This window comes from Balaenoptera acutorostrata, chromosome 2, assembly GCF_949987535.1.
Source record: "Balaenoptera acutorostrata chromosome 2, mBalAcu1.1, whole genome shotgun sequence".
Lineage (NCBI taxonomy): Eukaryota > Metazoa > Chordata > Mammalia > Artiodactyla > Balaenopteridae > Balaenoptera > Balaenoptera acutorostrata.
This window is the reverse complement of record NC_080065.1, coordinates 167,256,193-167,270,113: the sequence shown is the minus strand read 5'-3', so window position 1 is coordinate 167,270,113 and position 13,921 is coordinate 167,256,193. Positions and strand designations below refer to the sequence as shown.

The 13,921-nt window shown below is 42.0% G+C and overlaps 1 protein-coding gene across 7 annotated transcripts in view; it reads right to left on the bottom strand.

Annotated features, from left to right (window-relative positions):
- Positions 1 to 13,383, bottom strand: part of MAPK9 (mitogen-activated protein kinase 9) — a 60,059-nt gene extending 46,676 nt beyond the window's left edge. For 3 of the 7 annotated variants that reach the window (XM_057541323.1, XM_057541324.1, XM_057541325.1), the window contains exon 1: positions 13,141 to 13,382. The gene's annotated coding sequence lies outside the window, so the exon portion shown is untranslated. Of the gene's footprint in view, positions 1 to 13,131 lie in introns of all 7 variants that reach the window. The other 4 variants (XM_057541320.1, XM_057541321.1, XM_057541319.1 and 1 more) reach the window with 4 other exon arrangements.
- Between the last annotated feature and the right edge of the window lie 538 nt (positions 13,384 to 13,921).

The window sequence follows — 13,921 nt, the reverse complement described above, 5'->3', positions numbered from 1 at the left end:
GCCGCAACTGGAGAAAGCCCTCGCACAGAAACGAACAACCAACACAGCCAAAAAAATAAAATAAAATAAAATAAAAAAAAAAGAAAGTTACTAGATGGGCTTGAGTGAACGAATTTTCACTTCAATTGGGGAAAAAAAAAACAAACAAACAAAAAACAATGCAGGGACTTTATGCACTGATATGGAAAGATGTCTAAGATATATAAGGAAATAAAGCAAGTTAAAGAAGAGTGCATACGGTAAATGCCAATGTATGGGAAAATACACAAACACATGCACACACACACACAATATGCTAGCAAGTGCAGAGAAACAGTGGGAAATGAGACTTTCATTCTTGCCATTATAACTTTGTTCTTTTTTTTTTAAAACTATGCACATATTTCACATTTTAAAAACTAAACAAACACTTTTAAATGGAAAGCTGCAAAATGGTCACTCTGACACCTTTACAGAGAATGGATTTGAGGCAGATGAGACTGGAGGCAGGAAGGCAAGTGGGCCAGGCTCTGAGTACACAGTTCTCCTAACAGCCTGTGAGGTGCATAACAGCCTGTGAGGTGCATAGTACTCTCCTCACCCTGCAAATGAGGAAACAACTTGGAGATAGTAAGGAACTTGCCCAAATTCTCAGCTGGAAAGTGGCACGGCCTGGATTTGAATTGAGGTGTATTTGACTACTATATCCATGTTTTTCCCAATATACTACTGTAATATCTCTAATTTTACTTAGAAAGTAAAGTGACTGTCCAAGGGCTGGTCAAGACCAGGCCAGAATAACGCAGATCTTCACATCTCATCTTGTTGTCTTCACCCCACTAAGACACTTTCTTCTGATAATGAAGATAATTCAGTGATCCATAGACTCAAACCTTTAATCACACTAATGTTTCAGAATACCCAGGACATTCAATATTTAAATTAACTGACTGCTGTGATTAAAAGCAGATTTTCACAATCATCCTTTTTGTTTCAATGCTTGCTGCTGAAAGTTTTAATCAAATTGTTCTTTTTTCCTACTTCAATTCGTATTAAAAATAGCATAGCACAACAACTTAATCTTTCTTGGATAACCAAACACTTCACAGCACCTCAGGGCCATTCTTCTGAACATCAGTTCTTAAGTTACAGTACATACTATGATACAGAATTTGGTTATTATGTCACTCACAGGGACGTGAGTGACTCCAGCAAGGATTCTTCCTGCTGGCCCCTTGTAGTCGTCAAGTCTCCCCATCTCCAGGCCCAATGCCCGATACCCAGTGTTGTGAGTAAAGCCCTCATTGCTCCCCAGACATATCAATAGCCAAAGTGCTCTCCCAGCCTCCATTCCTGATACCTCCAAACCACTGTATACATACCACATTAGAAAGAAAGATCTGTCCACTTGAAAACCTTTACATGAATGCTTATAGCAGCTATATTTGTAATAGTTCAAAAATGGAAACAATCCAGATGTCCTTCAGTGGGTGGGTGGTTAAACAAATTGCTGTATGTCAATACCATGGACCATCACCCAGCAATAAAAATGATCGAACTACTGATATACCTTACAACTTGGGTGGGTCATAAGGGTATTATGAAATTTTAGTAACAATTTTTAGTGATAAAAGCCAATTTCAGAAGGTCCATAGGACATAATTCCATTTATACAACATTCTTGAAATGAAAATTCTCTATATTATAGAGATATAGAACAGGTTAGTGATTGCCAGGGGTTATGGATGGTGGGGGGCAAGGCGGGTGGTGTGGTTATAAAGGGGTAGTACAAGGGAGATCTTTGGGATGATGAAATAGTTCTGTATCTTGATGGCGATGGTGGTGATTATATGAACCTCCACATGTGATAAAATGACATAGAACTGTACAAGCATTGTACCAATGCTAACTGCCTGATGCTGGTATTGTACTATAGTTACATAAATATACAACCATTGGTGGAAACTGGGTGAAGAGTGTACAGGACCTCTCTATTTTTGCAACCTCTTGTGAATCCATAATTATTTCAAAATAAGGAATTAAAAGAGATTTGTTGAAAACATGCAGTGATCATACTGCTCTCCTGTTTAAATTCCTTCAGTAGTGACCGACTGCCTTGACAGTAAAATTCTAATTCTTAGAACAGCAGAGGAGTTCTGCAGGGCCTCTGGCCCACTCTTCGGCACTATCAAACCACCTGGGAGCAGCAGACCCCAGCTACTGCATACCTCAGGTCTCTGCCTGAGCCGTCCCATCTGCCTGAAATGACTTCCCTCCCCCTTTTGCTCTCCTGGACAAACTTCATCCTCCAAAGTCTAGTGCAAGCACCTGCTTCTCCTGCAAGTTTTCCTCTATAGGCTTTCCTTTCAAACTGTGCCGGGCATGTCCCTTTTTTGGCACCACATCCTGTATTCATTTGCATTGCAAGTCTATCTCTACTTCTACCCTGTGAGCTCCTCAAGAGCAGAAAATGTGTCTGATCTATTTCTCAATCCTCTACTAAGTACACAGTGAGTGCCCAGGAAATATATGTTAAGGCAAAACTAAGTGGGAGAGTAAATGTGGTAAGGCAGCTTCGTGCAATGGTTAAGATTAGGACTCTGGAGTCAGAGGGCAGTGGGTCTGCCGTTTATCTGGGTGAGTGAACTTGGGCAAGCAATTACACTCATGTGTAGAACAGGAATAATTGCAGAATCAACCTCAGAGGAAAACTAGCACAGTGCCTAGCACAGGGCAAGGTCTCAAAACATCAGCTGGCCTTAGGACACCCATTCTACTTATCCCAACAAATGTCTGCATTCTGCAAATGTGAATTAAAATCTGGTAAGTGCAAAAGCTGATGACATGGTTAATGCTGGTGAGCACCTCAGTGAAAGACACAATAGACAGGAGGCAATGCACAGAATTTACTTTTCATTCAAGGGTGTGGTAGGCAGATGATGTTTCAGGAAATTTTTGAATTTTTTTTTTATACAGCAGGTTCTTATTAGTTATCTATTTTATATATATTAGTGTATATATGTCAATCCCAATCTCCCAGTTCATCCCACCACCATCACACCCCCTCCCCGCTTACCCCCCTTGGTGTCCATATATTTGTTCTCTACATCTGTGTCTCTATTTCTGTCTTGCAAACGGGTTCACCTGTACCATTTTTCTACATTCCACATATATGCGTTAATATATATTTGTTTTCCTCTTTCTGACTTACTTCACTCTGTACGACAGTCTCTAGCTCCATCCATGTCTCTACAAATGACCCAATTTCGTTCCTTCCATTGTATATATGTACCACATCTTCTTTATCCATTCGTCTGTCAATGGGCATTTAGGTTGCTTCAATGACCTGGCTATTGTAAATAGTGCTGCAATGAACATTGGGATGCATGTGTCTTTTTGAATTATGGTTTTCTCTGGGTATATGCCCAGTAGTGGGATTGCTGGGTCATATGGTAGTTCTATTTTTAGTTTGTTAAGGAACCTCCATACTGTTCTCCATAGTGGCTGTTATCAATTGACGTTCCCACCAACAGTGCAAGAGGGTTCCCTTTTCTCCACACCCTCTCCAGCATTTGTTGCTTGTAAATTTTCTGATGATGCCCATTCTAACTGGTGTGAGGTGATACCTCATTGTAGTATTGATTTGCATTTCTCTAATAATTAGTGATGTTGAGCACCCTTTCATGTGTTTGTTGGCAATCTGTATATCTTCTTTGGAGAGATGTCTACTTAGGTCTTCTGCCAATTTTTTGATTGGGTTGTTTTTTTAATATTGAGCTGCATGAGCTGTTTATATATTTTGGAGATTAATCTTTTGTTGATTCGTTTGCAAATATTTTCTCCCATTCTGAGGGTTGTCTTTTTGTCTTGTTTATAGTTTCCTTTGCTGTGCAAAAGCTTTTAAATTTCATTTGGTCCCATTTGTTTATTTTTGTTTTTATTTCCATTAATCTAGGAGGTTGGTCAAAAAAGATCTTGCTGTGATTTAAGTCAAAGAGTATTCTGCCTATGTTTTCCTCTAAGAGTTTCATAGTGTCCGGTCTTACATTTAGGTCTTTAATCCATTTTAAGTTTATTTTTGTGTATGGTGTTAGGGAGTGTTCTAATTTCATTCTTTTACATGTAGCTGTCCAGTTTTCCCAGCACCACTTATTGAAGAGGCTGTCTTTTCTCCATTGTATATTCTTGCCTCCTTAATCAAAGATAAGGTGACCATATGTGCGTGGGTTTATCTCTGGGCTTTCTATCCTGTTCCATTGATCTATATTTCCGTTTTTGTGCTAGTACCATACTGTCTTGATTACTGTAGCTTTGTAGTATAGTCTGAAGTCAGGGAGCCTGATTCCTCCAGCTCCATTTTTCCTTCTCAAGATTGGGGTCTTTTGTATTTCCATACAAACTGTGAAATTTTTTGTTCTAGTTCTGTGAAAAATGCCAGTGGTAGTTTGATAGGGATTGCATTGAATCTGTAGATTGCTTTGGGTAGCATAGTCATTTTCACAATATTGATTTTTCCCATTCAAGAACATGGTATATCTTTCCATTTGTTTGTGTCATCTTTTTTTGTTGTTTGTTTGTTTGTGTCATCTTTGATTTCTTTCATCAGTGTTTTACAGTTTTCTGAGTACAGGTCTTTTACATCCTTAGGTAGGTTTATTCCTAGGTATTTTACTCTTTTTGTTGCAATGGTGAATGGGACTATTTCCTTAATTTCCTTCTGATCTTTCGTTGTTAGTGTATAGGAATGCAAGAGATTTCTGTGCATCAATTTTGTATCCTGCAACTTTACCAAATTCATTGATTAGCTCTAGTAGTTTTCTGGTGGCATCTTTAGGATTCTCTACATATAGTATCATGTCATCTGCAAACAATGACAGTTTGACTTCTTTTCCAATTTGTATTCCTTTTATTTCTTTTTCCTCTCTGATTGCCGTGGCTAGGACTTCCAAAACTATGTTGAATAAAAGTGGTGAGAGTGGATATCCTTGTCTTTTTCCTGATCTTAGAGGAACTGCTTTCAGTTTTTCACCATTGAGAATGATGTTTGCTGTGGGTTTGTCCCATATGGCCTTTATTACGTTGAGGTAGGTTCCCTCTATGCCCACTTTCTGGAGATATTTTATCATAAATGGGTGTTGAATTTGTCAAAAGCTTTTTCTGCATCTATTGAGATGATCATATGGTTTTTATTCTTTGTTAATATAGTGTATCACATTGATTGATTTGCATATATTGAAGAATCCTTGCATCCCTGGGATAAATCCCACTTGATCATGGTGTATGATCCTTTTAACGTGCTATTGGATTCTGTTTGCTAGTATTTTGTTGAGGATTTTTGCATCTATATTCATCAGTGATATTGGTCTGTAATTTTCTTTTTTTGTAGTACCTTAGTCTGGTTTTGGTATCAGGATGATGGTGGCCTCATAGAATGAGTTTGGGAGTGTTCCTTCCTCTGCATTTTTTTGGAAGAGTTTGAGAAGGATGGGTGTTAGCTCTGCTCTAAATGTTTGATAGAATTCACCTGTGAAGCCCTCTGGTCCTGGACTTTTGTTTGTTGGAAGATTTTTAATCACAGTTTCAACTTCATTACTTGTGATTGGTCTGTTCATATTTTCTATTTCTTCCTCGTTCAGTCTTGGAAGGTTATACCTTTCTAAGAATTTGTCCATTTCTTCCAGGTTGTCCATTTTATTGGCGTAGAGTTGCTTGTAGTAGTCTCTTAGGATGCTTTGTATTTCTGCGATGTCTGTTGTTAATTTCTCCTTTTTCATTTCTCATTTTATTGATTTCAGTCCTCTCCCTCTTTTTCTTGATGAATCTGGCTAAAGGTTTATCAATTTTGTTTATCCTCTCAAAGAACCAGCTTTTAGTTTCATTGATTTTTTTGCAATTGTTTACTTCCTTTCTATTTCATTTATTTCTGCTTTGATTTTTATGATTTCTTTCCTCCTACTAACTTTGGGTTCCGTTTGTTCTTCTTTCTCTAATTGCTTTAGGTGTAAGGTTAGGTTGTTTGAGATGTTTCTTGTTTCTTGAGGTAGGATTGTATTGTTATTAACTTCCCTCTTAGAACTGTTTTTGCTGCATCCCATAGGTTTTGGATCATCGTGCTTTCATTGTCATTTGTTTCTAGGTATTTTTTATTTCCTCTTTGATTTCTTCAGTGATCTCTTGGTTATTCAGTAACGTATTGTTTAGCCTCCATGTGTTTGTGTTTTTTACGTTTTTTTCCCTGTAATTTATTTCTAATCTCATAGCATTGTGGTCAGAAAAGATGCTTGATATGATTTCAGTTTTTTTATTTACCAAGGCTTAATTTGTGACCCAATATGTGATCCATCCTGGAGAATGTTCTGTGTGCACTTGAGAAGAACTGTAATCTGCTGTTTTAGATGGAATGTCTTATAAATATCAATTAAATCTATCTGGTCTATTGTGTCATTTAAAGCTTGTGTTTCCATATTAATTTTCTGTCTGGATGATCTGCCCATTGGTGTAAGTGAGGTGCTAAAGGCCCCCACTATTATTGTCTTACTGTCGATTTCCTCTTTTATAGCTGTTAGCATCTGCCTTATGTATTGAGGTGCTCCTATGTTGGGTGTATATATATTTATAATTATTATATCTTCTTCTTGGATTGATCCCTTGATCATTATGTAGCATCCTTCCTTGTCTCTTATAACATGCTTCATTTTAGAGTCTATTTTCTCTGATATGAGTATTGCTACTCTAGCTTTCTTTTGATTTCCATTTGCATGGAACATCTTTTTCCATCCCCTCACTTTCAGTCTGTATATGTCCTTAGGTCTGAAGTGGGTCTCTTGTAGACTGCATATGTACGGGTCTTGTTTTTGTATCCATTCAGCGAGCCTGTGTCTTTTGGTTGGAGCATTTAATCCATTCACATTTAAGGTAATTATCAATATGTATGCTCCTATTACCATTTCCTTAACCGTTTTGGGTTTGTTTTTGTAGGTCCTTTTTTTATCTTGTGTTTCCCACTTAGAGAAGTTCCTTTAGCATTTGTTGTAAAGCTGTTTTAGCGGTGCTGAATTCTCTTAGCTTTTGCTTATCTGTAAAGCTTTTGATTTCTGCATCAAATCTGAATGAGATCCTTGCCAGATAGAGTAATCTTGGTTGTAGGTTCTTTCCTTTCATCACTTTAAATATGTCATGCCACTCCCTTCTGGCTTGTCGAGTTTCTGCTGAGAAATCAGCTGTTAACCTTATGGGAGTTCCCTTGTATGTTATTTGTCATTTTTTCCTTGTTGCTTTTAATAATTTTTCTTTGTCTTTAATTTTTGTCAATTTGATTACTATGTGACTCGGCGTGTTTCTCCTTGCGTTTACCCTGCCTGGGACTCTCTGCACTTCCTGGACTTGGATGGCTATTTCCTTTCCCATGTTTGGGAAGTTTTTGACTATAATCTCTTCAAATATTTTCTCAGGTCCTTTCCCTCTCTCTTCTCCTTCTGGGACTGCTATAATGCGAATGTTGGTGCGTTTAATGTTGTCCCAGAGGTCTCTTAGGTTGTCTTCAGTTCTTTTCATTCTTTTTTCTTTATTCTGTTCTGCGGCAGTGAATTCCATCATTCTATCTTTCAGGTCACCGATCCATTCTACTGCCTTAGTTATTCTGCTATTGATTCCTTCTAGGGTATTTTTCATTTCAGTTATTGTATTGTTCATCTCTGCTTGTTTTTTGTTCTTCAAGGTGTTTGCTCTTTAATTCTTCTAGGTCTTTGTTAAACATTTCTTGCATCTTCTTGATCTTTGCCTCCATTCTTTTTCAGAGGTCCTGGATCATCTTCACTATCATTATTCTGATTTCTTTTTCTGGAAGGTTGCCTATCTCCACTTCATTTATTTGTTTTTCTGGGGTTTTACCTTGTTCCTTCATCTGGTACACAGTCCTCTGCCTTTTCATTTTGTCTATCTGTGAATGTGGTTTATGTTCCACAGGCTGCAGGATTGTAGTTCTTCTTGCTTCTGCTGTCTACCCTCTGGTGGATGAGGTTATCTAAGAGGCTTGTGCAAGCTTCCTGATGGGAGGGACTGGTGGTGGGTAGAGCTGGTTGTTGCTCTGGTGGGCAGAGCTCAGTAAAACTTTAATCTGCTTGATGGGTGGGGCTGAGTTCTCTCCCTGTTGGTTGTTTGGCCTGAGGCAACCCAGTACTGGAGCCTACAGGCTTGAACTTCTGCTGCCAGTGTCCTTGTCCCTGTGGTGAGCCAAAGCTGCTCACTGCCTCTGCAGGAGACCCTCCAACACTAGCAGGCAGGTCTGGTTCAGTCTGCTATAGGGTCATTGCTTCTTCTCCCTGGGTCTTGATGTGCACACTACTTTGTGTGTGTCCTCCAAGAGTGGAGTCTCTGTTTCCCCCAGTCCGGTCGAAGTGCTGCAATCAAATCCCGCTAGCCTTCTAAGTCTGATTCTCTGGGAATTCCTCCCCCTGTTGCCAGACCACCAGGTTGGAAAGCCTGATGCTGGGCTCAGAACCTTCACTCCCGTGGGTGGACTTCTGTGGTATAATTGTTCTCCAGTTTGTGAGTCACCCACCCAGCAGTTATGGGATTTGATTTTATTGTGATTGCACCCCTCCTACCATCTCATTGCGGCTTCTCCTTTGTCTTTGGATGTGGGGTATCTTTTTTGGTGAGTTCCACTGTCTTCCTGTCGATGACTGTTCAGCAGTTAGTTGTGATCCCAGTGCTCTTGCTAGAGGGAGTGAGCACACATCCTTCTACTCTGCCATCTTCTCAGGAAATTTTTAGAAGACACCCACTTTCCAACATATAATAGTAGTTATGTTTCTGAGAGTTAAGAATTGGAAAAATGGATTTGATTCTAGAATCAGAGCTGAGGGATTTACGACCTGGGTTGCAACCTCATGCATAGATATGCTGAAATCAAACTAGTAGCAGCATCAGTTTAGATATACAATATTTAAATAGTCGAACAAATTAAATCATTTACAGTTCTGTAGAAATACATGTGTGTGTATGTTTATGTGTGTGTATATATATATTTTTTTCTTTTTTAAGGAAAAGGAGTTTTTTAAAAGCAATCATTCTCAATTATTCTTTCTCTTAAAATCATTGTAGGGGAGTGGAGATATGTTTTTTAAACAAATCGTTCTAAAAAAACAATATGTTTTTAAAACAAATCCCCAAGTTTTTCCTACACTGGCTTATGGAAAGAGAAACTAACAGGTGGTTTTCACACTGTTCAGTCTCCTAATAGCCAAATAATTCAGTTATAGAAATATTCAAATAACAATTTCACAACAGGCAAGAACCCATTTAACATAAAGAGAGTTAATATTAATGCCTCTCTTTTAAGGGGAAAAAAAACCTGCTTCATTTGTAATCCATATATCCTTAGAATCTGTTTTTACTATTCCTGAAATGTTTCAGAGTATGTAGTCCTTGCTTAAGAAAGGTTCTAAGGTAAAATTAGCTGGGGAGAAAAAAGGAGTAGAATACTTTATAGAATCCAAAAAAAAAAAAGAACCAAGAAACCAAATGACATTAAATAAAATCAAATTTGTTGAATTTCACCTTCAAATGTTTAGTAAATTTCCTTAGCTGTAAGGAATTCCTATGCTAAAATGGAGACAATTCTTGCTCATTATTTTTATATCTATTAATTTACACCCCAACATTTTCCAAAGAGGATTTGAGGCACCTTTTAACAATACTTTAACTGGCAATCCAAAGGCCAATATAAAATGTGAAAAGATCCACAGTCCTTTCTAAAAAATGAGTTCTTGCTGGGCAAAAGATATACAAACTTGTCCCCGAAATAATATGCCCTCTTAATGAATCAATGGGTCCAAGCACTGAGCATCAACAGCAGCTAACATCATAGTGTGAGCCAACCAGGACTACTTGCCTCTAGAGGAAGCGTGCACCCCCCTAGGAAGGCACCCTGGATCCGAGCAAACCTCGCCTAGATCCAACTACAACTTTTCAAGAAATTACATTGGAGAGGTACAATCAGTAAAATCCCAATAATGGAAAAGCTATTGCTTCAACAAATAAACTACAAGGAAAAGAAAAAGAGAAATAAAGGATCTACAGATTAAATTTAAAAGACATATCAACTTATCACAATGTATGGACCTTATCTGGATCCTGATTCCAATGAAGAAACTATTAAAGAAACTATAAAATTTGTGAGACAACTAGAAATTTGAATGCTGACTGGTTATTTGATGATATTAAGGAATTATTGCTTTTCAAAGTTTAAAAGAATCCTTATCTTTTAGAGACATAAACTGAAAAATTCATGGATGAAATGACATCATAGTTAGGATTTGCTTGAAAATAATAGGTGGGGTGAGGTGTATGGATGGGATTAGGGACGAACAAGATTGGCCATGAGTTGGTAATTGTTAAAGCCAGATACTACTCTGTCTACTTCCGTATATGTTTGAAATTCCTCACAATAAACAGTTAAAATAAAGACTGATGTTGAAACTAGTTCATACAATCACAGAAGGCCAAATACAAATTTAATTTTTCCTTAATTCTTAAGGAAAATTATGTAAAAATGTCACCTTCTTAACCAAGTATAACTACATATTTAGATTAGAAATAGCTGCCCTACTGCCAAATCAATTGTGTTAAGAAAAAAATGTGGTTTTGTTTTACCTTATGCATCATGAAATAAATTGGTTTACTCGCTGTTAATTGCTTCATCTGGCACTTTTCTCTATACAGAAAATTAAGTAATTTTATTTTAAATAGACAAATTGAGGTGTATCCTCTAACATTTATTTAGAGAGGCCAAATAAACACATTTTAATCTGTCAACAAATTATTTAAAGTGGTATCCTGAAAATTAAATCCTCAGGAGTGGATTCGCCTCAGGAGACTCAGGAGAATCAAAACTCTTCAGAGAAGACTATGCCAAAATAGTATTATTTTTAACCCTGCAGGATCCTTTTGAAGGGGAAAAAAAAGGGTTAAATGAAGGGAAACATTATCTAAATTGGATGTTGTTCTTCCAGAACAAATGAAGAGCCAAAAGAGAATACTCAGAGCTGAGGGACCCAGGAAAGAATGCTGATCTGGGGGAGACCTGGGTTCAAATTTCACTTTCCAGCTGCTTGTTATGAAACAAGACTGCTGAAACTCTGGGAGCCTCTGTTTCCTCCTCTGCAGAAATGGGCTTCATAGCTGCTATCACAGAGCTCCAGTGACAATTAAATGAGAGTACCTGGACAAATAGGGCCTAGCTCCTCTGGCCTTGGGCTACCTTTCCAGCTCATTGCAACTCTTCCTTCCTATACAACCTGCACTGGCGGTCGACAATCCTGCAACAAAGCTGAATGAGGTCTGTATTTTGCTTGGTTCACAGCATTTAAAACATTTTAAAATTAGCTACTGCCAACATTTCAAAATCAAGAGAGTGTAGATACAAATGTCGAGTTCTGACTTCTTTCTAAAAATTGCTGGGTGAGCTGGGTCTGGTTCTCCAGGGTCCCCACTACTCCAAGCTCTCTTACACCTGGCCCAACAGGCTGATTTTGACCCCACATTGGGCTAAAGTTCTTCCTTCACCCTGCCCTTTCCCACTTCTTGCCTCCCCCACCTGACAAGCTTCTCATCATCATTCAAGGCTCAACTCCAGCACCACCCATCACCTCCTCCAAGGTTTCATGGCACAGCCCCCCCTCTACAGCCAGCTGTCCTAATACTGTCTACATGTCTGCCTTCCCTACTGGGCTCTTGGGCTCTCTGGAGGAAGGGACCCTGTTGCTATTGCCTTTGTGTCCCCAGGGCCGAGCAGAAAGCCTGACCTAGATAATGTAGAATTCAGTAAATGTCTCCTGAATGCGTGGAAGAAAGTTACAGCTAAAAACATTATAAAAATGTAAGATTTTATATCACAGCTTGTTCTGACAGTTACCAAATAAAGGGGTCAAGGACATTAAAATGTTTCACAAAATGAAAGCAAGCTTCCATCTGCATACTAGTTTCACAAGTTAGTCAGAAGTCACTAAACAAACATAAAGGAGAAGCAACAGGCGGGCAGGGTCATTCATTCATTCACTCGACTGATATTACTGAGTACTTACTGTGTGCTTTCTAAGCACTGGGGATAAAGCAGTGGACAAATCAGACAACTACCTGTTTTCATAAAGCTACATCCTAGTGGGAGAGACAGAAAATAAACAGGCAAATCAATAGAATAGTTTCAAACCAGATACTAGGAAGAAAATTAAACAACATAATGAGAAAGAATGACTAAGGGAAGAAAGAGGGTGGTCAAGGAAGGTATTGTGTAAAGTGAGACATCTGACCAGAAGAACCAGAAGGAGCCAGCTGTGCAAAGATCCGGGAGACAACTCCAATCACTGGACACAGCAAGTGCAAAGGTCCTGAGGTAAACAGGGCTAAACGTTCAAGGCAAGTAAGGTGGGTGGGACAGGAGAACGGTGCTCTGGGTTGGGGGAGTGGTGGGGGGTTGGCGGGGTGGGTTGGGTAGGGCCCGCTCTGGCGTTGCTGGGCACTGAGTGTGCAATGACAAGGCACTGGAGCAGCGTGAGTATGGGGGGCTCTGGGCGGATGGGGAGGGGGTTCCTGCCACACTCAAACCAGCAAGGAGCAGTATGCCGCCCAATTTTTCACAAATGTACACTGGGCTCCTGCCCAGGCGCTTTCACACACATTCATATAGACTGACAACAACACTGACCCAAAGGGCAGACATTTTTCCCACTTTGCTGAGGGGAAAACCGAGGAACATCAAGTGTCAGTGCCTTTGCTAAGGTCGCAGGAACCAAATTCCAGGCTTCTGAGCATCCCGAAGCAGGTGTGCTGCTGTGTGCCAAACAATCGGGAGGGGGGGCGCCCACAGACCCTACGGTAGGTCTGCCGGGGCCAGACTAGGGAGCGGGCCCTCAGCTTTGGGGTGCTGACAGCCGGGCGGGCGGGGGTGACTGCGGCAGCCCGGGGGACGAGGGGCTGCGGCCGGGGTCACCAGCACCCCGCAGACCCCGGTCGGCCCCACAGAACCCGGTCCGCCAGCCCCGCAACCCCCCCTTCTCCGCGGATCCTGGCCGCGCGGCCCTCCCGCCGTCCCTCCCCAGCGAGGCTCGGCCCGAGAGTCCCCGCTGGGCCTAACCCGCCCACCAGGCTCACCTCACCTACCCGCCGCCGCGCCAAGAGGAGAGGGCAGGCGGGCGGACTGGCGGCGCTGCGCGCTGGCGGCTCGCGGCTCCGCTGCCCGGGGCTCGGCCGGCCGCCCCGCCCCGCTCTGCGCCGCTCCGCCCCGCCGCCGTCGCCGCTGCCGCCGCCGCCGCCGCAGTGGGTGTGAGGGGCGCCGGAGCGCTTAGAACCCTTCCGGTCTGGCTCCGTTCTCCTCCGCCGCCGCCGCCGCAGCGGCGCCCGGCCTGACCGACCCGCGCGCCGACCAATCAGCGCGCGGTAAGCCGGGATGGTACAGCCAATCGCGCGTGGGGTGGTGGGGGCGAACTACTGCCGGGCGGCTCGGGCGGGGCGGCGGGCGGAGCCAGGGCCTTCAGAGCCGGGGGAGCGGCGCTCGACGGCAGCGCGGCACATCGGAACCGCGCCTTATTGACGCAGGCACGGTTCGGCGCGCTAGTTGAGCTCGTTGCCCCCACAGGGGCCCACGGCGCGGCGGCCGAACACGGAGCCGGGAGACGGTGGAGAGGGCGGGCTGGCGGGACCGAAAGCCGGGCCACTGGGCTGCAGGTGCAGACTGGCAGCGGCGAGTCGGCCTGCAGGGAGACGGAGCCGGCCCATTTGGGGGAGAGCCCGGGGTGAGGGCGAGGGCCAGGGCGAGGGGAAGCTGGGGCCTTGGCGTCCAGGACCGGGAGGCGGAGGCGGCGAGGGAGTGGGGACGAGAGGAGAGGACCTTGGATTCCTCTGCTCACTGTGAACGAGTTTGTAGGGGTGCTCCCAGAAGTCG